The sequence below is a fragment of the Pan troglodytes genome, chromosome 8, assembly GCF_028858775.2.
Source record: "Pan troglodytes isolate AG18354 chromosome 8, NHGRI_mPanTro3-v2.0_pri, whole genome shotgun sequence".
NCBI classification, from domain to species: domain Eukaryota; kingdom Metazoa; phylum Chordata; class Mammalia; order Primates; family Hominidae; genus Pan; species Pan troglodytes.
Window position 1 is genome coordinate 36,700,518 of NC_072406.2, and position 25,960 is coordinate 36,726,477.

The 25,960-nt window shown below is 40.7% G+C and overlaps 1 protein-coding gene across 5 annotated transcripts in view; it reads left to right on the forward strand.

Annotated features, from left to right (window-relative positions):
- Positions 1-737: 737 nt before the first annotated feature.
- KIAA1217 overlaps positions 738-25,960 on the forward strand; it is an 854,498-nt gene continuing 829,275 nt past the window's right edge. For 2 of the 5 annotated variants that reach the window (XM_063781487.1, XM_063781489.1), the window contains exon 1: positions 742-1,228. The gene's annotated coding sequence lies outside the window, so the exon portion shown is untranslated. Of the gene's footprint in view, positions 1,229-25,960 lie in introns of all 5 variants that reach the window. The other 3 variants (XM_063781488.1, XM_063781491.1, XM_063781501.1) reach the window with 3 other exon arrangements.

The following is a 25,960-nucleotide window of genomic DNA, read 5'->3' on the forward strand; positions in this document are numbered from 1 at the left end:
CATCTGGAATCCAGCCTCGGCCTTGACCCCTTTCGCTTGTTCGGAGTGCTTTCGCCCAGCTTCTGGCGGAGGTTCACGCAGGGAGGGGACTCAGGTGGAAAAGGCTGGCCCCTTTGATCTCTTTGCAGGAACTTAGTAGACAGGGGCCCCGGGCTGGAGATTTGCTTCGAGTAGGCTAGCGGCGCCCTTGGCGCACCGAAGCTGGCTGCCTTGCTGGAACCTGCCGCGGGGGTGGAGGTTGAAAGGACTCTGAGCTCTTCTTCCCCAAGCCGAACTCCCTCCTACAGGAGCGTGGAAACCAACTCTCCCACACCGTCTCTCCCACTCTTCCCCCCTAAACCTCTAGCGCAGCTTTTTAAAGGCATCCTGTGCAGCCTCCAACTTTGGGGAAAGAGAATGCCCAACTCCCGCTCTCCAACTACCCGTACTGCCTTCTTCCTTTTCCTGCGGTCGCCTCCAAACTCTGCTTCCCTGGTATCCCCGCCCCGACCTGGAAGCGAGCGCCCCCGGCTGTTCGCGGCAGCCCCTCGGCGCCCGTTTGCAGGGAGCTCTGGCTCCTCACAGGATCCAGACGCGGTTCCCATCCGTCCCCAGCCCTGCGGGGCACACGCGCGCGTGCACACGCACGCGCTTACACTCCAGCTCACACTCGCGCGTCCTCACTCCCTGCACCCCACCCTCCGCGCCGCTCCTCCGCGGGGTGGGGGGTGGTGGGGGTGACGTCAGGACTGCAGTCCAGAAGAGAACGGCTGGAGAGGGCTGCGCGCTTCTCGCCAAGCAAGCGGGAGGCGCACTCGGGCCGCCGCCGCTCCCGCGCTCCTCCCTCTCCTCTGCACCCACTGTCACGCTACCCGCCCGCGGGGGAGCCTCGAGAGTCTCCAGGTGAATTGAAAGTCGTTTCCGGGGGAGGACGGAGAGGGTGCTGCAGTCCTGGCATGCCCTGAAACTGCAAGTCGGGCAGAAACGACCCGGCGGAGGAGCAGGGCGCGCAGCATCCCCGGGCTGCCAGAAGAGGCCACCACTCGGCTGGCAGCCGCGAGCGGCGGCCGAACCTCGGCCCCAGACTCGGGCCCCCGGCACGCTCGCCCGGGAGACACCCCTTCCCCCTCTTGCGCATTTCGCAGCTGCGCTGGTGTGGGGCATGAGAGCGAGGTGGCTCCAGGTCTCCGCGGAGCAGCTGCCAGTGGGAGAGCGAGGAGAGGCGAGGGGGCGGCAGCCTCGGCCCGAAGTAAGTGCAGCAGAAGTTTGCGTCGGTTGCCCCGCCGCTCCCCCAGCGCGAGTGGGAGGCACATCTCCCCTCCTTGGATAAGGAAACCGAGGGGAGACTTACAAGGGAGCCTTGCGCGGGAGAGCAAGTGAGCGTTTCGAGAGAGGGCAAGGACCCCCCTAGGAGGGCCAGGCCGGGAGGGGTCCCGGTGCGGTGATGGGGTGCCAAAAGGAGAAGACCCCCAACTGGGAGGAGGGACTGGAGAGGAACCGGACCCCGGGGATCTCAGAAAGGGAAGGATGTGGGGAGAGTGAAGGTGGAGGCAGTCACACCTATCCTGGTGACCTTGGCGTGCCCCCCTGGAGTGGCGAGCCAGGGGCTTATATAGGTGCGACTAGGATGTTGCCTCGTTTTTCACTCGGGGCTGCGAAGAGGGCATTGCTCTTTCTGAGGGCTGGAAGACAGGGGCAAGGAGAGAGAGAACCGGCCCCGAGACGGGCTGGAGGGTGGGGACACTGGGGAGTTTGGAGCTGGGGGTTCGGAGTGGGAGGTTTGGGTCTTCTGAGACGCTCCAGCCTCTCCGGAGGCGGCAGAGGTCGAGGCAGGAGGCGAATGTGACGCTTAGGGTCGCTACGGTTGATGTTGGGCGCCTTTGGAACCTGCTCATTAATTCTTGTCATCGGGAGGTTTTGCGGAGGGCGACAGCGCCCGGGAGCAGGGTGACCCCCACAGCGGCCGGCCTTCCGGCTGGCTGCCCTCCCCGCCCGCCGCTCTCCCCGCGCCGCTGCGGGTCCTCCGAGACCCCGGACTGTCCTGAGCTGCTTCGAGGGCGGGCGAGACCCTGTCTGTTCGAAAGAGACCCTCGAGACCCTCGACATTCTGCTCACTTCTTTTCGGGGGCATGTTTAGCTCTTTTGGGCTCTCTCCTTCCTAATGGGATTCTCCCAAGGAGGTTTTCTTCTTTAACTGACCCTACTTCTCATAGGGGAAAAAAGTTCCTGGAATCTGCGCTCGTCCTAGGGTCAGAGCCCTGCAGAGGGCAGGCGAGGACGGCGTGGGCCAGCTCGCCTACCCTGCTCTCACCTGGGGAGGGTTCTCAGGAATTTGATATTAAATTTGATGAAACGATCCTAGGAAAGTGGCGAAGGCATCTTCTCCGAGAGTAGGAGTTTCTGTGCTTAGGGAATGGAAATCCCACTTAGCTTCTGATACCAAGTCTACACTTCGGAGAGAGAGGGAGATAGTTAATTAAAAACTGATTCAATTGAGTTGAAGACAAAAGCCATTTGTAATGCATCCTGGTCACCCAATTTCACTCCATCCCTCCCATACACTTTATGGGGCCCAACTATGTATGTGCCAGACATTGTGCTAGATGCTCCTGCAACAGAGATGATTCATGTATGGTCTCAGCCCTTTGGGAGCTTACAGTCTGTGCTAGAAGTGGTTCGGAAAGAAGGTGAAGATGCTTGCTCTACAGGGAAGGGCAGGTGCTACCTGGTTTTAACCACAATGACTCACACTCGCAGCCCATTAAGTGTATGGACAAATATTTGCAAGACGGTATCCTCCTTGAAGGCGGGATACTGTCATTCATCTTTGATTCCCAGAGACCACCACTGCACCTGCACATAGTAGGTCATCAGCAAGTACTGTTAAATGAATAAATGAATGCATGAATTATGCATGGTTAAAAGTAACCTAACGTAAGCTGTCATGCTAGGGGAGCATGTCAAGAAGAGACTGAAATAAAGGGAACTGGAGAAGGCAAGAGGGAAGAGAAAATAAGGTTCATGAACGTTCGAAAGTGTATATCCTTAAACAAGTGTTTGTTTTCTATCTTTATGCAATGGAAATTACCAGCACCCATCTCCGTTCTCTATGAAATACGTGCATCTATGAACACTTAGATTGCCATCTAAAATGCCATTTTTAGAGCAGAGTCTCTGTTAACTTACCATGCAGAGATCACAATACCCTTCTCATGTGGCTGTGTTGATAATAATAAGATTGGAATGTGTCTAGGTAGTGAGGCAGATGGGTGAAAAATACTTTAGGATTATAAGAATTCCTTCACGTATCTAATAATATTTTGCTACTAATGTATGAATTTATACCCTTGTGCTTTAAACGTACTTCATTTGAACCTCATTAAAATATGCATATATTGATTTTACTAGTGAAGATTAAACACATATATGGAAGACTTTCCTTGGTTTTATTGATTGAGCCCAAGTTACTATTGCCGTACAGTAGAAGGTGATAAATTCCAAGGTGAGTAATAAGGATTCCATCCCCCTCCACCCCCTGCCAAATTTAGTTTCATTATTCATTATTTCAGAAAACTAAGGCTTCATAGTTTTTTAAAAGTGCACAACAAGGCCAGTCACAGTGGCTCACTCCTGTAATCCTAGCACTGTGGGATGCTGAGGTGGGCAGATCGCTTGAGCTCCGGAGTTTAAGATCAGCTTAGGCAACATGGCAAAACTTGTCTCTACTAAAAATACAAAAAAAAAAAAAAAATTAGCTGGCATGGTGATGTGCACCTGTGATCCCAGCTACTTGGCAAGCTGAGGTGGGAAGATCGCTTGAGCCCAGGAGGTCAAGGCTGCAGTGAGCTGAGATTGTGCCACTGCACTCCAGCCTGGTTGACAAAGTGAGACCCTGTCTCAAAAAAAAAAAAAAAAAGTGTACAACAAAACTACTTACTTTTGCACTCCTTTTTCAGTGTCTATCAATGATAATTATAACTCAGTAATTTGAGTCAAGAGTTTATAGGCATTAATACTGGTTTTAGTTTTTGGAAACTTTTCAGTGCTATGTGATTTGGGGCAATTTGTAGAATATTTGTAAATTTTATTTTCTCTACTTACAAAATGAGATTATTGTAATTACATGATTTAATTAGGCACTGAAAATCAAAATATGTTGATGTAGAGCATTGCTTTGTTTGGGGCTTTGTATTCTGTAGTTAATGTCATTAATTTAGTATACCAACACTGAGAAGCAATTTGTAATTTGTGAATAGGAAAAAATTAGTATATTTTCCATTATTGAGTATCTTGCAGATATTTAAGACATCAGAGCTCTAGGAAGAGTATTGTGATTGTGGATAATTTATGGTGGCTTAAAATTTATATTGTAGAAGTAAATGTAAAGAAATACTAAAAATGGTAGCTAAATGTTGGAATTCTTTAACCAAACATTGAGATGTTTCTTCTGTGGTAGATATTTGATTTGGATTATTTCCAGAACTGCACTGTTAGATCAAATGACAATTTGAGTGAGTCTTGAAATTTGGCAAGAAGCACACTCTAGGAGGCAGAAGTTTATTTTGGAAATTTAGTTAAGGGACAGAAATGCTGAGGTTATAGGAGTGTGGGGTCATAGATTACCGAGTTTAGAAAATATCTGGCCTCATTTTGCAAATGAGAAAACTGGAGCCAAAATAGTGAAGGGTCTGCATTTCCCAGGATCACACTCAAATGCATGAGTCCCTTATGTTGTCGACCGTAGGCTTGAGAGAAAAATCACACATTCAGGATACCTAAACCCAGGGGCAGTCTAACGGATCGGCTATCCTATTTTTTTTTTTCTTTTTGAGACAGGGTCTTGCTCTGTCGTCCAGGCTAGAGTACAGTGGCATGATCTCTGCTTACTGTAGCCTCAACCTCCTGGGCTCAAGCAATCCCCCAATCTCAGCCTCCCAAGTAGCTAGGACTGCAAGTGTACACCACCATGCCTGGCTACTTTTTGTAGGCACAGCCTCCTGCCTCAGACTCCCAAAGTGCTGGGCTTACAGGCATGAGCCACTGCACCTGCCTGGGTCTGCTATCCTTGAATTTGTCTTTTCTCTCATTCTCTCTGGCTCACACCCTCCAGTTGCCCCCATCTCTGAGAGCGGTCTCCCATGCCAACCCCCTACTTTCACTGCTCCTTCTGCCTGATCAGGTCCTTCTGAGGACAGGGCAGCAAAGGACTTGGTTGGGGTCCTGTGGCTCCCAGCCTCAGACACGGGCCTGGTCCTAGGCAGAGCTGTGAAGTCAGTGAAGCTTGGACTGGGTGTTCCCCACATCTTCTTTCCTACATGTGGACACCAATGTACATCAAAGAATCACAGTTTCAGACACAGAAGGGAATGCGAAGACCATCTGGTTCATTTTAGAGATGAGGGAACTTGGGCCCAGAAAAGGTTCTGTAGTTTTCATGACACAGCCATGGTCAGGATCCCCTGGGTGGCATTGGTGCTCCTTTTGACTGCTTGTGCTCTCTTCTCCATTGGATGGTGCTTGCATCTGATCACTCCATAAAGTGAGCATGTGGACTCTGGAAGGAGGCACCTGTGTCAAGTTCCAACCCTGTCTCTCCCCACCTATGCAACTATGGGCAAATTACTGAAGTTGTCCAATACTTCCCTTTCTTTTTCTTTTCCTTATTTTAGAGACTGGGTTTCTCTTTGTCACCCAGGCTGGAGTGCACCATTTCAATCATAGCTCACTGCAGCCTCGAACTCTTGGGCTCAAGTGATCCTCACACCTTGGCCTCCCAAAGTGCTGGGATTACAGGCATGAGCCACTGTGCCCAGCCATCGCTTTCTTTATTCATAATTTTTTATTTGTTTTGTTTTATAGCTTAATATAATTGTTTTTCCTCCAGATCGTAAGTTTTAAGAAAGGAAGGAACCAAGTGTTTCTTGCTCACTACATGTCTAAGACCTAGCATACTGTTTGGCACACAATGGACACTTGATGAAAATCTGTTGAATAAAGGAGTAAATGAATAAAAGAATGATTGAGTGAAGTATGCGTCACTTAGATAGAACTGGAATCTTAATCATGAGAGCCACAGCCTTCTAAAGATTCTAACTGTGAAGTACTGTTTCCTTTGCTAACATTACTTTATGGATAGACGTGACCCTAATATGCCTGCTCCCTGCTTCTCACACTTATTCCTTCTCTCAGTAAGTGGCAGCCCCATTTTTGTCATTACTTGAGCCAAAAACCTTGGAGTCATCCTCTTACAGAAAGCATTCAACCCATTAACCAATCCTGCAGCTAGGCCTTCATTATGTAATCCCAATCTGACCAGTTATCACCACATCCCTTCCTGGCAGCCGAGACCAAGCTGCCGTCATTTCCCTGAATTATTGCAGTGACTTCCCAACCTCTCTCTGCTTCCATCCTTGTACCACCCCCAAAGTCTAGATTCCATACACAGCCAGAGCAATACTACTAACACATAAGGCAAATAATGTGACTCCTCTGCTTAAATTTTATAATATTTTCCCATTTCTCTCATAGTAAAAAAAAAAAAAAAGCCCTTACAATTACAAATAAGATTCTACATGATCTACCTGCTCTGACATTCTGATTTCTCTACAACTTCCCTCTTTAATCACCATGCTTCCACCACACTGCCATCTTCCTGTTCCAATAACACACCACACTTGCTGTCATCTAAGTAACTTTGAACTTATCTTTGAACTTCTCCAGATAACCTGCTTAACTCCTCCACTTCCTTCAAATGTTTTCTCGAGTTCATCTTTTCAATAAGGTCTTTCTTGGCTACACTATTTTAAATTACATCCGTCTAACTTTCTATCCTTTTTTGCACTAATTTCCCTTTTAGCTCTTTGGCTATAAGAAATTCCGTACATTTGATTCACTTCCATCTTTTGTTTCTTTCCCCTACTATAAGATAAACTCCATAAAGGAAGAGATTTTTTTTTTCTGTTTTGCTCATTTCTGAATCCCTAGTGGCTAGAACAATTCCTGCCACATAGAAGGTAGTCTGTAAATATTTCTTGAATAAATAAATGGGAATAAAATAGTACCTATATCATAGAGTCGTGTTATGATTAAATGAAACCATGCACATTGAGTGTTTAGCACAGCGTCTGGCACTTGGTACATGTTTATTTAGTATAAGACATTATTATTATGGTGTCATCTCAGTTCTCCTGGCCTTTTAGTCCCTCTTTTGGCCAGAATTGTGGTCAGAGGCAGAACTCTTCTAGAATCCCTAACACTATTTTTGGAAATGACTTTGAAGAATTCCCAATGGCTGTTTACATCTGCTGCTGAAGATAAGTAGGAAATAAATGCAGTTATCTCTCCAAGATATGGCATAATCCTTTCCGTGAAATACTTTCTGTCTTAGGGATGCTGGAAGGTTGCGGTTGTGCATTTCATCCTCAGGGTGAGAGAGCCACATTCTCTCATATCCATGCAAGTCGTCCTCAAATGGGTTGGCCACCTGTGTTGGTTTTTCACAACTTTCCTGTCTCTCACTTTTGGGTTTGCCTCTTGCTGGTCTTAACATAGCTGTTCTCACTGATGGCCTCCTGAACCAACACAGTTTAGCTGGAGGAGTTATGAGGTCGTATCAATTAACCAATGAAGCATTACATGAACAACAACAAAAAATAATAAAATGACCCCTGTAAAGCCCTCCCTAGGGCTAGTAATAGCCTATATAAATAGCCTAAATAAATACTTCTTACTTGCTTAATAATAGCCTGTAGCAGTTTAAATGCCCTGTTGTCTGGGTTGATAGGATATTTTCACAGCTTCACCAGGACATTGTGAGCAGATATTGCGTGTACGTGTTAAAGTTTAGTACCTTATTACATTTATGTATAAATTAGCATACTATACAGATCGTAATTCCTACTAGCTCAAAGCAGTCAAATTTTAGAAGTTGACTCCACAAATAGCACCTTCAGTCCTGAGTGTTTACAATGGTTTTGCTTTACCAGAGAAAAATGTCATGTTGTGCCCATTTTTGACGCTAGAAATAGAAAGAGAGCCTTGGGTTTAGTACTTGTAGGTTACCAGGTCTTTTCTTAGCCTGCTCCATGACCTTGTCCAATTTCCATTAGATTACAGTGGCTTTTCTGGAGCCAGGAAAAGTTACTACAGCAGCAAAAACGGGGCCAACAACCTTGAAGTGCAGCATATCTATGAGAAATTCATTTTATTGTAACTGTAAAAGAGATGCAGACAGTACAGTTCTTTAGGGAAGAGGGAGAGAAGAGAAGAAAAGAGAAGAGAACAGAGAACTTGGGGTGGGTGGGAGGAATTTGGACTCCAGTTGTAATCATACAATGAGACAATGAAATGAAAGAGGGAGTGACTTTCTAAGGGGTACACATTCTTTTTTCTTTTGCCTAGTTCATAAACACATTTTATTCTGAACAATCTTCATAAGTAGGTTGTTGGGAAGTATTTTCTAATAGAAACAACATTATATGTGGAATGTAGGTTTCCAGCTGCCTTGGGGAAACCTATTTAATTTATGGCTGAGCATTCAAAAATAATACTATAGTTTGCTTTTTCATATGGGAAAATGAGTCTTAATTTGTAATTAATAAAATCTTAATTGCCATCATGTTTCACCATGAAGATTCAGGTTGGGCATTTTTGTAAGTAATCTCTTCCTTGACTCCTTGCTAGTTTACTTAACAGAACAGGAGAATACACACACACACACACACACACACACAAATATATTGTATTTTGTTGTGTATGATACATATATAAAACATACCTATATAATCACTCTACTGAACAGACAATATCGAATCCACTTTATTTGCCACTTAAAAATTAACATAAATAATATTAAGTTAATAAAATGTAGCCTCCGGAGTAGCTGGGACTACAGGTGCATGCCACCTCGCCCGGTAATTTTTTGTATTTTTAGTAGAGACGGGGTTTCACCGTGTTAGCCAAGATGGTCTGGATCTCCTGACCTCGTGATCTGCCCGCCTCGGCCTCCCAAAGTGCTTCTGGTTGCCTTTTTTTGCCCTCTGTATTCTGGTCCCTCGGGCTCCTTGATGCAAAGTGTGACCAGCCCTCCCCCTAGTGGTGATTAGAACATCTTCCCTCCATGCCCTGGTTAATGCCAGCAACTTGTTTTCACCTGCTATAGTCCTGGCATGTGGGCTGGGCGCTTCTCCTTCTCAGCAGTCTCCAGAGATCGGGAGTGGAGACCCTCCTGGCGGTCACCTATATGTATAGAGCAGAGAGATGTCCCAGCAAAGAAAGTACAGTGTGGGAGTGGTGGAGGGAGGATCAGAGAGACACTTTGAGTCTGAAGTTTCTTTTCTTTGGAAGAACGGGACATTGCCCTGTGTACTTCCTGATCTGCACCTAGCTTTATACCATGGCGTCCCATCTGCAAATTCCCTGTGGACTAAAAATCTGATTGTAAGTTTCTTCCCTGTTCTCTGATTTCTGAAAAGTCCAAAGACGACAAGATTTTCGGAAGGTTTTTATTTAGAAATACGCTGGCTGTCTGCAGGGGGAAAGAAGCCCTGATTTGAACTGTTTGCCAATTTCTGTATCGTAAATATTTCTGCTGTGGCCAATTACAACATGACATCAACTGACTTAAAAACTCTTAAAAATTTAACAGTTGGCTCTCGTGAATATGTACAAACTGGCCCCCATACTGCACTGTTTTCACCGCTAACAATGATGTAAAAGAAAGGGTATGTTTTCCTCTTGTTCTTTCTCCTCCTCCTCCTCCCCTTTTCTTCTTGGTAAATGCAGAGAAAATAAAAGGTATAGATCAGGGGGTCAGCAAACTTGTTCTATAAAGGCCCAGAGAGCAAACATATTTTAGACTTTGCAGTCCGCACTGATTTTTGTCACATATTCTTTTTATTTTTTAAAAAGTCCTTTGAAAACGTAAAAACTGCATTTTTGTTTTTGTATTGCCAAAGAGCAATACAAAAACAAAAACAGGTTGAGAGTTAGATTGGGTTTATGGATCTTCATTTGCTGATCCTTGGAATAGAACATCAGGGTGGGTCTTTGGAAACCGAGGACTGGTGTAATATATACAATATACTATATATATATATATAATATATATATGTGTGTGTACTTTGTATTATGCACACATATATGCATGTATGTGTGTGTGTATGTGTGTGTGTGGGTATATATATATATATATATATATATATATATATATATAGTGAGCTCAGTGGTAAATAAGGAGAAATATGACCCCAGGGTTTCTTTTTTCTTTCCTTTCTTTTTTAAAAAACAGCTTTATTGAGATATAATTCATATAGTGTAGAATTCATCCATTTAAAGAGTATAGTTGCATTTTTAAAAACAAATTTATAAGGTCATGCAAATACCACCACTATCTAATTTTGGAACATTTTCATCTCCCCTAAAAGAAACTCCCCTATTCAGTAGTTGCGGTTCCCTTCTTACCTTCCAGCCTGTCAGTCCCTGAAAACTGCTCATCTACTTTCTGTTTCTATGGATTTGCTGATTTTGGACATTTCATATATATGGAATCATAACAGTATTTATCCTTTTGTGATTGGCTTCTTTCACTCTGCATAATGTTTTAACTGTTCATCTGTGTTGTAGCATGTGTCAACAATCCCTTTCTTTTTATTGCCAAATAAAAGTTCATTGTATGGATATACCACATTTTATTGTCCATTTATCAGTTTATGGACATCTAGGTTGCTTCCAATGTTTGGCTGTTATGAATAATGCTGCTATAAAGACTAAAATACAAGTCTTTTTATGGGTATATGTCTGTATTTCTCCTGGATAGACACCTAGTAGTGGAGTTATTGGGTGATATGATAACTATGTTTAGCATTTTAAAGAACTGTCAAACTGGTTTCCAGAGCAGCTGCATCATCTTACATTCTTGCCGGCAATATGAGGGTTCCGTTTTCCTCACATCTTTGCCAATACTTAACTCTTTTTTTGAGGATAGTCATCTTTCTGGATTTGAAATGGTATCTTGTGGTTTTGACTTGCATTTCCCTAATGACTAATGAGGTTAGGTATCTTTTCATGTGCTTATTGTCCATTTGCATATCTTCTTTGGAGAAATGTCTATTCAAATTCATTGTCAACTTTTAAATTGGTTTGTCTTTTTATTATTGAGTGAGTTGTTAAGTGTTCTTTATTTTAGGTACAAGTTTCTTGCAAATATTTTCTCTCTTCCTGTAGGTTTTCTTTTCAGTTTCCTGATGGTTTATTTTGCAACACAAAAGTTTTAATATGTTGATGCAGTACAATTATCTGTTTTTCTTCTTTTGTCGCTTGTGCAACAAATGCAGATTCATTAAGATTTATTCCTGTGTTTTCTTCTAAAAGTTTTGTAATTTTAGCTCTCTTAATTTGTCTACATTTTATTTTAAGTAAAGATTTTTGTATATGGTGTGAGGAAGGGATTCAACTTTATTTTTATGCATGTGGGTATTCAATTGTCCCAGCAACATTTGTGAAAAGTAATCAAATTTTCTTGACAGCCTTGTTGAAATCAATTGACCATAAATGTGCGGGTTTATTTATAGAGTCTTAATGTTATTTTACTGATCTGTATGTTCATTTTTATGCCAGTACCACATTGTCTTGGATACTGTAGCTTTGAAATAAGTTTTTAAATTGGAAATTGTGAGTTATTCAGCTTTGTTCTTATTTTTTAAGATTGTTTTGGCTATCTCAGTACTTGAGTTTCCACATACATTTTAGGGCCTGCTTATCAATTTCTATGAAAAAGAAAAAAAAAGAGAGAGACAGCGCCAGCTGGGGTTGTGGTAGGAATGGTGTTGAGTCTATAGATCAATTTGGGAAGTAATGTCATCTTAACAATATCAATTCATTTGATACATGAGCATCATATGGCTTTCCATTTATTAAGGTCTTAATTTTTTTCAACATTGTTGCATAGTTTTAAGAGTATACATTTTACATAAATTTTGTTAAATTGATTTTTAAGTATTTTATTTTAAATGCTGTTGTAAATGGAATTGTTTGCTTAATTTGATTTTTGAATTGTTCATTGCTAGTATATGAAAACACAATTACTTTTTTTTATATTGGTCTTGTGCTCTGCAACCTTGCTAAACAAATTTATTTGTTTTAATAGCTTTTTGGTAGATTTTTAAAGGATTTTCTCTATACATGATCATGTCATCTGTGAATAGACAGTTTTATTTATTTCTTTCTAATCTAGATGTGTTTTTCTACCTCCCTCCCTTCTTTACTTCCTTGCCTAATTGTCCTCGCTAGGTCCTGTAATACAATGTTAAACAGAAGTAGCACAGGTGGACATCCTTGTCTTATTCTGGATCTTAGAAGTAAAAGCACCCAGTTTTTCACCATTAAGTATAATGCTAGCTGTAGGTTTTCCACAGATACACTTTATCAGGTTGAGGAAGTTCTCTTTCTCTTCCTACTTTGTTGAGTGTTTCTATCATGAAATGGTATTGGATTTTTTGAAATGCTTTTTCTGTATCCATTAAGATGATTATTTGATTTTTATTCTTTATTCTATTAATATTACATATTAATTAATTTTTGATACTAAACCAACCTTGCATTCTTGGGATAAATTCTACTTGATTATGTTGTACAATCCTTTTCATATGTTGCTGGACTTAGTTTGTTGAGAATTTTTGTCTATATTCATAAGAGATATTGGTCTGTAATTTTCTTGTGATATTTTTGTCTGGTTTGAGTGTCAGGATAAAAGTGACTTTCTCCTTCTATTTTTCATTCTTAACACTGCTGTTCAGGTACTTTTGGGACATGTAAGGTGAAGGGAAGAGAAGGAAGTCTAGGGCTGATAGTGAGTTCCAGTCAGCAGTATGGAAGAGGGGAGGAAAACCCTAAATAGATTCTATAGTGGGCCAAAGATTCTTGGCTGCCACATGGACACCAGGCGGGGACCTGTTATTGGGTATATCCTATGTAAAGAATGTGTCCTATTCTGTTCTTTTTATACACATAATCATTCAGAATATTTATTGATCACCAGCTGCTATCTAATAAGAAGTAAACTTATTACCAAAAAGTTTAAATAGACCTGACTCCTGTCCTATGAGAACATATAGGTTAAAGGGGTAGGAAGACACAATCGAATAATAACAAACTGAATATAAAATTACAGCTATGATTTGTATGATGAAGGGAAGATTCCTGGTGCTGTGAGAGCATATAATATAGGGGTTTGGTCTGGTGTTCTGGCGGTGGGAATAACATACCCCAAGGCCCTGCTTTAGGAAGAAGTGAAGGAAGGCCAGTGCTGGGGGAACACAGAGAGCAGGAGGAAGGGAAATAATGGGAAGGAGAAAGTAAAAAGAACCAGGCTACCTGCGGCCTGAAAGTCTGGTGATAGGCCCATGTCATTATCCTCAGAGCAGTGTGTTTTCACTTTTAAAATGTCTGTTTCTGAAGAACTGGGGGCCATTGCCTAAATGAAATAACCCAGAAACAGAAAGTCAAATACTACACTTATAAGTGGGAGCGAAGCAATGGCCACATACAGGGCGGAATAGTAGACACTGGAGACTTCAAAAGTTGAGAAAATGGGAGGGTGTGAGGGTTGAAAAATTACCTGTTAGATACAATGTTCACTATTTGGGAGATGTGTCCACTCAAAGTCCAGACTTTACCACTACACAATATATCCTTGTAAGAAAACTGTACTTGTACCTCCTAAATCTCTAAAATAAAAAAATTTTTAAAGGCAAAAATTAAAAAGTCCTTGTCTGGATTCACCAGTTTTATTTTGGTTTCAGGTTTTCCTTCAAGAAGGAAATGTCATTCATGATTTCTGCTCTTTCCATTCCAGTTTTTTACATTTTTGAGACTCAAAATGGAGGCAAGAGAGAAATGGAATTGAATGAAGGATTTGAAAATTGCTTTCAAGAGGCTGGTCACAGAGGGAAGGAAGGGAGAAAAGCAGGGTGTATTAGTCCATTTTCATTCTGCTGATAAAGACATACCTGAGACTGGATAATTTATAAAGAAAAATAAGTTTAATGGACTCACAGTTCAATGTGGCTGGGGAGGCCTCACATTCATGGCAGAAGACAAAAGGTACCTCTTACATGGCAGCAGACAAGAGAGAATGAGAGCCAAGTGAAAGGGGCTTCCCCTATAAAATCATCAGATCTCATGGGACTTACTTATTCACTACCACGAGAACAGTATGGGGGAAACCACCTCCGTGATTCCATTATCTCCTACCAGGTCCCTCCCACAACATGTGGGAATTATGGGAGCTGCAATTCAAGATGAGATTTGGGTGTGCTCATAGCCAAACCCTATTACAGGGTTAAGTTTATTGAACAGCAGCAGAAGGAGGGTACACACATCTGTCTGGTCCAATCCCCTAATTTTACAGGTGGATGCTCTGAGGCTCAGAAGCACTGGGTGACATCCTGGCTCACAGAGCTTGAGGTGGCAGAGCCAGAGAGGGAGCCTCAGCTTCCTGGCTTCCTTTTGAGTGCTCTTTCCTCTGACCCTCACTCTTCCCCAAGCTGAGCTCTGAAGGACAGGAAGAGAGAGGGCAAGATGCCAAGTAGAGGAGGCCCAATATGTACAGGCCTTGAGGCAGTCCTTGCGGAAGGCCACTGTGGTTGGAGCAAGGTGAGTGAATAGAAGACGGTGAGAAATGCAGTGGAAAAGTTAGGCAGGGCCTTAACTCCTCAAAGAGGAGTGCAGATTTATTCTAAGGATGGTATGAGGCGTTTTAAAGGGGGACTAATGCAAAAAACATATATGGATGAAGAAGATGACTCTTGCTAGTTCATGGAGAATGGATTAATGGGGCCAGACAGAGGTGGAGAGTTGAGGTAGGAGTCTGTGGAAGGCGAAGTGGTGAGAAGTGGACAGACTAGAGCTTTGTTTTGGAGTTCAGATTGCCAGGACTTCCACATCACCTTTAAGGCATTTGTAAGAATTCCAAGAGGAAGGTGGCTATGCCTAGGCTAGAGAAAAAGGGCAGTGTGGATCCTCCTCTAGGCAGTTGGGTTATTCTAGAAGCAGATGTGTTGGCTCTTTCTGAAGCTCTGGAAAAGTATAAAGTTTTCTGTTGCGGTGTTCATGGCTTACCCTCCAGATGTTTTGACTGGCCGTTGCCCCACCAGCCTGCGGCCACTTGACACTTTGGATATCTCCTCTCAGGTATTCGGCTATAGCAGTAGTGGAGGAAAATTCTCCAAGAAATAAAAACTTTCAGGTGGGTGCGGTGGCTCACACTGGTAATCCCAGCACTTTGGGAGGCCGAGGTGGGCGGATCACTTGAGTCCAGGTGTTTAAGACCAGCCTGGGCAAGATAGCAAGACCTCGTCTTTACAAAATAGTTTTTAAAAAATTAGCCAGGCACGGTGGTACACACCTGTGGTCCCAGGTACTCAGGAGGCTAAGGTGGGAGGATTCCTTGAGCCCAGGAGGATGAGGCTGCAGTGTGCAGAGAGCATGCCACTGCACTTCAGCATGAGTGACAAAGCAATACCCTGTCTCCAAAAAAGAAAAAAAAATAAATAAAGAAATAGAAACTTCCTTTCATCCGAATGCCCCTCCTTCTTTCCTAATGGAAAAATCGTTACCTATTCTTCAAAGCCTTCCTCAGATATTAAGCTTTACTATGAAACTATGAAGACTTGTGTTTATACACAATTATATGGCATTAATTATGCTCATCTAACCCTTTTTACTATGCCTGTATGGTCCTTATTACACCTAAACTGTTATCATTTTTTCTGTTTAACTCGGAGATACAAAGCCTAGAGAGATGAAGTAACTCACCCAAGGTCACAGGCAGTCGGGGCCCACAGTCTGAAAGCTTAGCCATTGTGCCATGTTGTCACTAGCTGGGAGCTCTCTGGGCAGCATTACTGATTTTCTCTTGCTTTCAACACAACTCTGTTATGTCGCACTTTCCCTATTATGTGAAGAGTCAATTATCTGATTTTCTTCTCTGGTTGAGAGTGAGCAAATTGAAGGTAGGAACTGTGTGTTACTTACTTTCATATTCCAGTGTTGGATGGATAACGGATGCAAAGTGAGTGAATGAATGACTAAAGAACATGAATGAATGAAGGGATGACTCAGAGAATAACTGAGAAAATAGAGTGGCAGGTGTGGGACGGGGCCTTCTGTTACCTTATGCAGACTGCACTTTTTCTAGGCCAAGGAGTCCCTGAGCTGCATTACAATTCAGGCCAGTGTAATTTCTGGCTTTACCATCACATAATTTAAAATTTTCCATTAATCCTTTGGTGTGTTCTAATCAAATAATGCTGTTCTCAGTTAAACAGTTGAAGAAGCTCCCATTCTGGCAGGTATTATACTCTTTAACACAGTTGCTCTGTTGTCACCAAGGACACTTCTGCATCTGATATTGATTTAAATCTTCAGTTATGAAGGTCTTGAAGATGACTTTGTAGATAATGAAGATTGTATTGGCTCAAGAAACTGTAACAATGGAAAGAATACAGTGCATACTTGTTCATCCAATCCAAGAAACAGAGTAGCCTTATTGATAAGCAATTTACAAAGCATTTTGTTCTATGCTGATACAAAGTTGAAACATAGTGGGTGTTCTATTTGGTGTCAAGTGTTGAAAGTATTTTTGGAAAATTCATTATATTTTGGAGACAGTTCAAGTTGTGTTGAACTTTTACTCAAATAAAGATTTATATAGCTGTGCCTTGATTTTGAAAAATTTGTTTTACCAAAATCTGAATTGCAGAATAGATACATTAGAAACAAATGCCATTACAAAATAATCTCCAGGTAGTTCATCAAATACCTATGGAATGGGTACAATGAGTATGGGGAACCGGGTCACCATCTATCCCTCTTATTCTCTAGGGTCTGATCAATAAAGCAAACCAATGAAGCAAGATTGCTAGCCAGATAGAAAATGAAAAGAGTGATTTTGCTTTGTAGAGTCCTCTGTGCACATCCTCGTAAAATCTACATTAAAATATTTGCTTTAGGCTTCATCAAAAGTGAGACTATTGACTCTTACTCTTTATCTAGATGTGAGCACCACAAGCTCAGATGTGCATACAGAAGGAGTGAGGCACCAGATCTTCTGGGCCATCCCCAATACCATGTGCTTGAATATGGATGAGGCTGGCAGGTTGGTTCCAGAAAGAAGACATTATAGGTGGAATGATGTTCCCTTAACCCCAGAAGATGTCCACATTCTAATTCCTAAAAGCTGTGACTATTTTACCTCTGAAAGCAAAAGAGACTTTGCAGATGGGATTCTATTAAGAATCTTGAGATGGGGTTGAGCAATGCCTTTGATTATCTAGGTGGGCCAATATAATCACAAGGGTCCTTACAAGAGGGAGGCAAGAGGGTCACAGAAGATGTGATGATGTAAGCAGAAGTCAAAGTGATCCACAGGCCAAGGAATTTGAGCAGCCTCCAGGAGACGGAACAGGCAAGAAACTAGAGTCTCTTGGCAGGCAGCGTGGTTTTGGTCCATTGAGACTTCTGACCTATAGAACTCTAATGTAGTAAATTTGTGTTGTTTTGAGCTATTAAGTGTGTGATTTCTTACAGCAGCAATAGGAAATTACTGTAGAAGGTTTGGGGACCTGCACAGATGTGCTTATTACAAGGGAACAAGATACAGAGGAGAACCTTCTGGGTGTCATCACAGAAAGTGAAGGACAAAGTAACCCTGTTCACCAGGAAAGCATGGTCCAGTTCATGTCAAGCTTCAACAGATGAAATCAACCACCTTCCTCTCCTAGGGAAGACGAGTGAGAGAAACAGAAGCTAATTAAGGTGTCTTAGTGGAGAGAAGTTTAACTCCAGGAATTAGAGGCTCACACAACCCTTGAAGGATGGGAAATGAAGCCTGGTATGATCACTTTCAGGAAATCTAAAGTGTGGGAATCGCAGAGAAACATGCTCCCTAAGTGAGTCACAGGAGGATGCCAAAGTCTATAGTCCAGACTTCACTTCTGTTGCCTGTCTGCAGACATTGTCAGAGAATGACCTTCACCTTCCAAATCTCATGTGAGACATTCTCAATGGTGGACTCTTCTAGTGACCCCACAGGCAAGGAAGAAATGTAGTTTCTAGGCTTCACCCCTCTAAAAGTCAAGGGCCAAACTCTACAGGGTATCAAAATACCTGGCACAGAGGTGAAGAGAAAATTATGGTAGAAGTTTGCTTCTCTGTAGTTTGAGGGTGGAAGGTAGAAAGAGGAACATAAGCATCTCTCCTTACATCCCTAGCCCTATGCTCCTCTCACCTGCATTCCCCTCACCAATAACTTAGAGTTTGCCAAGACTGGGAGATGGTCTTAGAAATGGAGAAATAACTCAGTATTATAGTCAGCAGCAAGCCAAGATGTTCATTGACTTGGCTACCATTATAAGCCAAGTCAATGAACATCTTGGCAAACTCTGAGTTATTGCAGAGCAGTGCAGTCAACTCAGTACAGAAAAGATAGGAGACAGATGTGAAATTGAATATTCGTGGATACATTTTAGGTGATTGTGCTGTAATTTAACTATAACTTACCAGGTATCTATTTTGAACCTACTTTATTTCAAGGGCACTTTTTTTTAAGCTTTTGACAAATAATTTAAGCCAAATTAATATTCATTGCAAATGTCAGGAGCAGTTGAGTTTTCTTTTCATAGAGCCTTTGAACCTGTTTATGGGAAAGATCAAGTGTTATCATGCCATTAGTTCTACTTTTTAATACAGGATAAAGTTGTACATGTCACTGTTATCTAATTACTAATAGCTATAAATACCAGTTAATTAAATAATGCAGGAATAGAATAAATTTACGATGCCGTGTTTCTTATTGCTCTCAATCAAGTATTTTTAGAAGATTTTCGTATTACCTCTTTTCAGTTTTAATTGCCTCTTAAGAAGACAGAATTGCTTCTGGTATACCCGAAGCAGCCAAGCGGGTGGAGTTGTTAACGGGTAATGCAGCTTGCAGGCATTTGGTTCAGTGTGGAGTCTCAGAGGGTGAAAGTGTAGAATGCCAGATCAAGGTTTCAAGCCATGAACTAAGAGTATGGAAAAGAGCTGGGGAGGAGTATGTTGTGGATGAATTGAGGTATTAGAAAATAGGAGTGCAGGTTGCAGATTACTAGGAAACCACTGAATAGAACTGTTTGAAGCTATCGTACCTGCTCAGTAGCCAGGATGACTTTTTCAGGCCCATTCAGAGTAGGTTTTGGTTTGGTAACACTGTTTTCACTTTACTTTTTGCTGCTAACTATCATACTGAGTTATTTCTCCATTTCTAAGACTGTAAGGCCAATATCAAGAGCTATTGCTTTCAGCTCCTAGTCACTAATCATTTCAGTTTTATCATCAGAGATTTTGTTGTTATACTTCCAATGGATTAGTTCAGTTTCTACCTAGGCAGACTATCATGGACCAAAATGTAGATCCAAATACTGTTCTTCTCTAAAAATGCATGTTAGAAAATATTCTCATGGTCCTTTTGGTGTTTACCAGCTTGTTTGGAATAATAATTTAAATTGTGTTGACCACTCTACACATCATGTTTTCAATTAATATAGAAGTTATGCTCTAAAATAGTCAGTTTCTAAGGTTTGGTTTAATTTCTTTGTGTCTTAGGAGCCTATGTTGATTTGAATGGTGATATTAATATCATTATTAGCTATGCTTACATAAGACCACCCAATAAAACTTTTTGGTATCTGTAATAAAGTTTGACTTTAATTTTTGCCAAAATATGTGATGTAATTCTGGAGTTGAAGACATCCTAAAAAAGAGTCAACTTAGATTACTGTATGCCCCAGCAAAATAATGCTTCATGATCACCTATTTCCACCTCTAGACAATTTCATTTATAACCTTGACTTCAAACCTACTTCACATCTGTTTAGCTCAGAACTTTCTTCTGAATTCAAACTTGCTTATACACTTTTCATTTTAGGTACCCCATCCAGCTGTTTCATAGGCACCTCACCTTTAATATGTGCAAATCTGAAAGTATTAGTCTTTTTTCATTCCACCAGAACTTCTCTGCCTTCTATATTTCCTGGCAAAGGGATGGATGCCAGCTAGTTGTCCAAGTTCAGGATCTGAACATATCCTAGACTTCTACCTTTTCTCCATATCCAATCAGTTGCTAAGACCAACCTCCTAAATACATATTTCCCCTTCCCCGCTATCCTGTTTGTTATTATATTGCTGAAGCATTCATGATGTTTCAGCTGGAACTATTGCAATAACTTGCTTACTAACCATTGTCTTAGGGCAGCTTCCACAGAAATCAAACCCTAAGAAGAATTTTTGTGCACAAGTAATTTATGAAGAAATTGCTCCCAGGATAGACTCCTGGAAAGTGAGGGAAAGTAGAACAGGGGAGGAAGAGAAGCCAAGCAAGGATGAGAACTTGGGCAAATTTCTGCAGAGGGTAGCTTCCATCATATCCTGCAGGCAGGGTGACACTAAGACTTTGGTAGAGTCCTTCCTCAATCAATCAATTGCAACTTGGACTTTCCTGAATACGCTATGCTGCCTCAAGATTCCTGCCTTTTCACCTGCTGGTCCACTGGCCTGAAATATTCTTCTTCTTTGGTTCCCTCCTCACTTGACCTCTGGACTAAAGATGACTACAAAGTTTTTTTCCTGCTCTCCCTTTGTGACTGTTCCAAGAAGTCTTGAGGTCGTTTTTCTATTCTGTTTTGTGAAAAGGCCGTATTTGCGAAGGGAACCCCAAATACAAAAGGAGGTGAGAAACCAAAGGGTAGGGCAAACAAATCCAGTTTGTCAATAGAAGGTGGTTTATTGGGGAACTCATGGGCAGAAGCATGGTCTTGGGCAGTCATAAGACAGGTAGAACTCTGCACCATTACCCCAAGACCCAGAGCTTATATACCATAGAAAAAGGGTATATGTGCTTTAGCTCTAGAGGGAATGTGCAGGACAATTAAAGTTGACCCTTCATGGAAAGACAAGAATGCTATGTGTATCATAGCCTATAATTTGCCAAAGGGCAGGATATATGGTAAGTATGTGTTTATGATGATAACATCGAGATTGTACTGGTTTACAAAAGGAACAGTAAATAAGGCAGAAATATTAGAGGCACTCCTGGGATTGGGGTTAATCTGAAGTCAAAATGGGGGATTAGCATCCAAGATGGAGTTACTTTAGCCTCCTCTTACTCCGTGGTGAGCTTCTCTTGGGCTGCCACAGCTCTGTGTATTGACTTGGTTATTTTATTTCATTGCAACTGTTATTTGCATGATTACCTTTCCCTAGTGGGGGATGGAAGAGACAAAATCTTTTCATTTTTATCCCTTTGGTGTTTAGCCCAACACTTATTAAGCCAATGAAGGAAGTAAAGACGTGAAAAAAATTGATGAAAGGACTGTGACTCCAGTTATGCGTATTAGATCATAAACAATTTAGTTTCTGAGGAGCTTGAGATTCCATTAGAATATGTGATGTAAATAGAACTTATTTTGGCTTATTACCTTTTTACTATTGAGTATGATGAGACCTCATGGTAAAAGTTGTATCAATTTTAGAGTCTCTTTGATGTAGCTATAAGATTTTACATTTCTTTTATGACTCACCATGTAAAGTTTCAAATATGTACTAGAGAGATTTAAAATGAGCATGAAGTGATGACTAACATGTAAATTTGAGAATTTCAGTGTTAAAATGATAGATTTGTTTTCTCATCTACAAATATTATATTCTTAAATATTAGGTAGAACTGATTCTAAAGGAAGTAATCACATTACCCATATTTTAAAAATTAAACTTGCCCGTGAAAGAAAAGCAAAGCTTACATGACACTTTAACTTTTACAACATTTTATTTAAAAGATAAATGTCATTACTCAGTTCACTAAAATGACCTTTAAAAGCCATGATCTTTAAAAAAGGAATGGTTTTCTTTTAAAGGGAAGCACATTGCACCAATTTGCAAGTTAATGGTCGAATTTTTGCCTTAACAGTGATCAGAAAGCAGAAATTGAGGCACAAATGATACAAATAGCATGTTTCAATCTTGAAAGGCAATATTATTCCTTTTATTCCTTAAATAAGCTTTTACGGAAGCGTTCTGACTAACGCTGCATGCAAGAGATTTACGTACATACTTCCATGAGATGAGGATGTGTCATTAAAATATATGAGCATAATAGATGTTGTGCACACAAAATGAAACAAAACTATGCTTAGGGCATCTGGAAAGTTTCTCTTTATGAAATAAATGAACAATAGCTTTATTTAAATCTATCTAAAACCAAGCTCTGATTTACATATAGGGCTTAATTTGGATCATTGAATTTCCTTTGCATTGGTTTCTTATGCATACATTTTGTAGTAATTCTAAATATGTAAACTAATCAGCATAGTTTGTGTGTGTATCTGTATTCTAGGGGATCCTTTAGGCTAAATAAATGCAATAGGTAAAAGTTTTAAATCACCAATTATTAATTAAGACATAAATTTCCTATATACAGTCATACTTACCTGCATTTACAGCGTGAACCTGCTTTGTCTTTCCTTGAATAAAATTAAAGTGATTGGATCTTTCCAAGTATCATATTTACAACCAACTTCTCCCTCTGGAGGCTCACTCCCTTCCCCACCTCCAGCCTGGATTGAACACACAGAAGACTGGGTGTGATATTATGATATAAATCAATGGAAAAGCTGGTCCACCTTACTAGGAGTAGCTTTTTAGATCAGCCTCTATTGTGCATATTCAAATATATTTATATGCATGTAACAACAAAAAACATTTTTGTGGCTTTGCTTATTAAAGATTTCTTTCTAGACAAATAGATTTTGAATTATTGCTTTATAAAGTAGACCCCAATTTACTACATCACATTTTTTCTTTGTCATCATCTATTGTTCTTTTGGATCCTAATTATTCATTTTTCTCATGTTTTAAACTTCTTATATACAAGGCTTATTTATACTTGTCACTCTCCCATGCCTGTCATAGTCTATATTTATATTTCACTTATTTTAAGAAAATGCACAGAAATCCATGTTAAACAACTAACCACACAAAAACTACATTCTCCTTCAAGATTAAACCCCTGCCTTACTTTGCCCCTTCTCTTCCCAGCCTGTCTTTTTGAAAGAGTTACCTGCTTTACTATCTTTGCTTCTTCACTTTTTTGTCATCTCTAGGTTTCTGTGAACTTAAAATGCTTCCTGGTATTAAGAACTACTTGGTTGTCCCCTGTGCTTATGTATTTTTAAATGAAATAGGTTGAATTCCGCTTTTAGATTTTTTTTGCTCTGAATTAAGCTCATAGGGGGACTTATTAAAATGCAATTGCTAATAAGAGCTAATAATTACTGAGCACGTACTATAGTCCAGGCAGCATGCTAAACTCTACCTGGATTGTTTGGTTTATGCATCACTATCACACTATGAGGTAGGAGTTTTGCCACTGGAGAACTCACAAGGCGAGTTTTGGCCATACTCTCCAGAATAATATAGGTCACCCTAAAGTCACCCCAACATGGAATAACTATACATTGCTGAAAATACATTCCCTAAGGTTGGAGTTCTAAAATCAAAAGTCCAGGAGCAGGTGGGGTGGTTCAGGAGATTGATTTCTGAATGTTCTTATATTATTCCTAATAGAATTTAAGTCTAGGCAATAAAAATATATTCAATGACAGTAGAAATAGGGATAAGAAAAACAATAAACCTAAGATGAAATTAGTATGTAAAATGTATGCTAGAAATCCTCTACCCTTGGCAACATGAGCCTCAAATTTGAACTCTGAGCCAAAACGAAGATGAAAAAACTATCAGTGACATCATTAACTGTTTCTAAAATCAGAAAACAAACCACTTGTTCAGGAAAAGTTCAGTTCATCTAACAATGAGACTCAGGTCCTCATAGCAATGATCATAAAACATTATACACACATCCCTTTAAAATAGATGTATCTTTCCAAAATACATTTTTATAGCAATTACATAATTTTCTTGAATCATATTTTAGTGTAAAAATGAGCAGCCTTTTCTATTGGTTCGTCTAAATCCTCCTTGCTTCCATTTTAGCTTACTTAGCTTATGATTCAGTAGGTGTGGAATCTATTAAGTTGGTGCAAAAGTTATTGCGGTTTTTGCCAGTTCCAAAACCAATGGCCAAAACTGCAGTTACCTTTGCACCAACCTAATATGTGAATTTCCTCTCTTTTTACCTTGCAAGTCATCAATAGAAAGTGGGGCCACAGTAGTTAAAATAAGTGACTGCTTCTGAAATGGTCCTTCATCTATTAAATATCTCAGTACTTACAAGAACACTTTTATTTCTCCTTGTTTCTTTTTGGAAATATTTAAATGTAGTTTATAGAATAGCAGAAATATTCCAAAGAGCCATTTGTTTATTAAGCAAATTTTGTGTCAGAGGGAAATATTGTATAATGAAAGATGTGTCCCAAGTTTGTTTTTTTCCATGTTTAAATCTTTTTGTTTGCTTTGTTATTCCTCACAAGCTTAAAACAGTTTTAAAATTGCATTATGTTTTAGTTGCTGATAAATCCTTTATCAGGGAGAAGAGGATGTGGGTGGATAAAAATTAAGACTATTGTGATATGGAATAAATTTGCAGAGCTGGAAAGCAAGGAAAAACTAAAAAAAAAAACTTTTACAGAGATCTGTTTAGTGAAAAAACGTAAGTGATAGGATTTCTCTTTGTTAAAAAGGACCATATTCTTTACAATATTTTCTTATAGCAATCTCAAGGTTTATTTAGATGAAATACCTAATACAAGGTTTTGGAACATCTACAGAAGTGTATTTGGGGCCATACAACTTGGAGAGAGGGATTGAGGGAGAGAGGGAGGGGGAGAGAGAGACAGAGAGAGAGAGAGAGAGGAGAAAGTGAAAAATGCAAACATAATTAAAGACAAATACTTCTTTTCAAGAAATATCATTCAGTTAGATAAAATGTGCACAATAAACCTGTGTTTGTGTTTGACAATTCCTCAGAAAGAATCCTTAAACATGGTATTACCATATGACCCTGCAATTCCCCTTCTAAGCATATACCACAAGTAATTGAAAACAGATATTCAGACAAATACATGTATACACTACATGTTCATAGCAGCTCTGTTGACAATGACCAAAAAGTGGAAACAGTCCAAATGTCCATCAGTGGATGAATGGATAAACAAATATGGTATATGCAAACAATGGAGTATTATTCAGCCATAGAAATGAAGCACTGATACATGCTACAGTATGATGAAGCCCCAAAACGTCTTAATTGAAAGAAGTCTAGGCCTAGTCCGGGCGCCGTGGCTCATGCCTGTAATCGCAACACTTTGAGAGGCCAAGGAGAGCAGATCACTTGAGGCCAGGCATTCAAGACCAGCCTGGGCAACATAGCGATACGCTATCTCTACAAAAAATACAAAAGTTAGCTAGGTGTGGTGGCACACACCTATAGTCCCAGCTACTCAGGAGGCTGAGATGGGAGGATTGTTTGAGCCCAGGAGGTCAAGGCTGCAGTGAGCCAGGATCATGCCACTGCACTCCAGCCTGGGTGACAAAGCGAGATCCCCTTCTCAAAAATAAATAAATAAATAAATAAAAAATAAAAAAGAAGAAAAAGCTGGACATAAAAGGCTATATCTATATATATCACGCCTGTAATCCCAGCACTTTGGGAGGCCAAGGCAGGTGGATCACAAGGTTAAGAGATCGAGACCATCCTGGCCAACACGGTGAAACCCCATCTCCACTAAAAATACAAAAAATTAGCTGGGAGTAGTGGTGCATGCCTGTAGTCCCAGCTACTCAGGAGGCTGAGGAGGATCGCTTGAACCTGGGAGGTGGAGGTTGCAGTGAGCCGAGATCGCGCCACTGCACTCCAGCCTGGCAAGAGAGTGAGACTCCGCCTCAAACAAACAAAAAGGCTATATAGTATATGATTACATTTATATGAAATGTT